Here is a 2,919-nt window from a genome sequence, read left to right as displayed (position 1 = left end):
TGAGGCTAAAGTTGAAACTCCAGTACTTTGGCCATCTCATGCGAAGAGTTGACTCATTGGAAAAGACCCTGATGCTGGGAGGGATTGGGGGCAGGAGGAGAAGGGGACGATAGAGGATGAGATGGCTGGATGGCATCACTGATCTGATCTGATCTGACAGAACAACTGATTGGTTCAATATCGAGAAAGGTGTACAACAGGGCTGCCTGCTGTCACCCTGTTTGTTTAACCTATGCACTGAGTGCATCATGAGAAAAGCTGTGCTGAGTAAGTAACAAGCTGGAATCAAGACAGGAAAGAGAAACATCAATGACTTCAGATATGTAGATGATACCACTCTAGTGGCAGAAAGTGATGCATCACAGATGCAATGAACAAGAACTTGGGCAAACTCCAAGAGATGGTGAAAGACAGGGAGGGCTGGCATGCTGCAGTCCACGGGGTCACAAAGAGTTGGACATGACTGGGTGACTGAACAACAACAACATTAAAGTATTTTTGTCAAGATTGGTTAATGTTTTTGCAGATTTAGTGAAATATGAACTTTGCTTTTCTCTTCAGCTTCTTTTAATGTACTTAGGTTCAGACACACCCTTCATTATTTGGAGAGTCAGCTAACTGGGGTCAGGATCTTACTTCCAGTCTCTGGACTGTGTCCTTACTGGAATCACCTCTAACCCATCCCATCCCACAGTCTGGTTCTAGATATCTAGAAGGAGGAATCTTGAGATCACAAGCTTCTGAGAAGGCCACAGTTGAGAGTTTAGTATTATTTCAAGTTATCTTTTGGTTTAAAATTTTATGATTCATATTAAAGTGTAACAGTAATAATAAAATAACACATATAAACTTATTAAATGATAATGAGTATCTAGTACTAAATCATCTGAGTTTTACTAATATACTTTAACCTTTTACACAGGAGAAAGTAATGTGTTAAGTGAAATTAAGATTAATTGTTGCAGTTAATTTTAATGTTAATTTGTATCACTGATTTCCAAAATACCCATGTAAAACAAGACACATAATCCTGAGCATAGATTTAAATTACAAAATGGACATATTTAGATAAACATTTTCTTTCCTATGTTTATGTGCATGTATGTATGTAAGTTTGTATATATACATGACTGTTTATTATTATTATTTTTGCAGTAAAAGAAAAATGGAAAAATTGCAAATTTTGAATAGTAAAATAATGGGCCAAGAGAAAATAATTTTACTTTAAAAATTTATAATAATTATAAAGCACAGAAAAATCTTTTTTCTATCAGACAACTTGGTATGCATATGATGTTTTCCTTCATATAGTAGTTCAAAATGGTACTTTCCTGAATAAATGATTTTCTCATTTCAAATATTATTTCAGATGAAGACATTAGCCATAACCTGCATGATTCTGAATTTCAATATTTAATTCTGGCAACTTTTTTTTTTCCTTTGTCCCCTGCTAAACTTTTTTTCTAAATAGTCTGAGTGTAAACGTGCCAGCTACAAGAAAATATTTGTGCTTTATTTCATTGTGAGATTTAAGAAACATTTCTGTAAGCGCATTAAAGTTATTCAGCAGTGAAATTAATGCTCTATATACAATATCAACATTTTCCAGACTGCCTTTCTGATTGGCAGGACTCAGATTTGGCTTAAGCTGAAAGTTTCAATTCTGGCAGGATCTTGATTCATTCTTAAGAAAATAATTCAAACTAAATAACAATGCATGTGTAAGCATCTAACATCAGATATAATTATCTTAAACATACATATTTTGTATACTGAGAAAGAAATAATCTAGACAACCAGTTGAATTAAGTTTCCTATCTTTAATTGCATTTATATATAATGAGTGTTTAGTTGCTAAGTTGTGGCCAACTTTTTGTAGCCCTTTGGACTGTAACCCATCAGGTTCCTCTGTCCATTTGATTTCCCAAGCAAAAAGACTGGAATGGATTGCTACTTCTTTCTCCAGGGGATCTTCCTGACCCACGGTTCAAACTCTCATCTCCTGTGTCTCCTGCATTGCAGGCAAATTCTTTACCCACTGAGCCATCAGTGACTCAAGTGAAATAATAAATCCACGGATATATATTTATATATATGTAAATAGTTGAGAATATACACAAAGCATAACAATGAAGATAGATACCCATCTATTTCTGCACTATGTTTCTCATCAAAATTTCAGTTTTAGCATCTACTATATATTATAAATAAAGTGCAATCAGTTCAGTTCAGTTCAGTTGCTCAGTCATGCCTGACTTACTGTGACCCCATGAACTGCAGCATACCAGACTTCCCTGCCCATCACCAACTCCCAGAGCTGCTCAAAACTCATGTCCATCGAGATGGTGATGTCATCTAACCATCTCATCATCTGTCATCCTTTTCTCCTCCTGCCTTCAACCTTTCCCAGCATCAGGGTCTTTTCCAATGAGTCAGTTCTTCACATCAGGTGGCCAAAGTATTGGAGTTTCAGTTTCAGCATCAGTCCTTCCAATGGATATTTAGGACTTATATGCTTAAGGATGGACTGGTTTGATCTTGCAGTCCAAGGGACTCTCAAGAGTCTTCTCCAACATCACAGTTCAAAAGCATTAATTCCTCAGCACTCAGCCTTCTTTATGGTTCAACTCTCATATCCATACTTGACTAATGGAAAAACTATAGCCTTGACTGGACAGACCTTTGTTGGCAAAGCAATGTCTCTGCTTTTTAATATGCTGTCTAGGCTAGTCATAGTTTTTCTTCTAAGGAGCAAACTTCTTTTAATTTCATGGTTGCACTCAACATCTGCAGTGATTTTGAGGCCCAAGAAAATAAAGTCTGTCACTGTTTCCATTGTTTCCCCATCTCTTTGCCATATAGTGATGGGACCAGATGCCATGATCTTCATTTTATGAATGCTGAGTTTTAAGCCAGGTT

The sequence above is a fragment of the Bison bison genome, unplaced genomic scaffold, assembly GCF_000754665.1.
Source record: "Bison bison bison isolate TAMUID 2011002044 unplaced genomic scaffold, Bison_UMD1.0 scf7180017864537, whole genome shotgun sequence".
Classification (NCBI taxonomy): domain Eukaryota; kingdom Metazoa; phylum Chordata; class Mammalia; order Artiodactyla; family Bovidae; genus Bison; species Bison bison.
Note: the sequence above shows the minus strand (reverse complement) of the source record.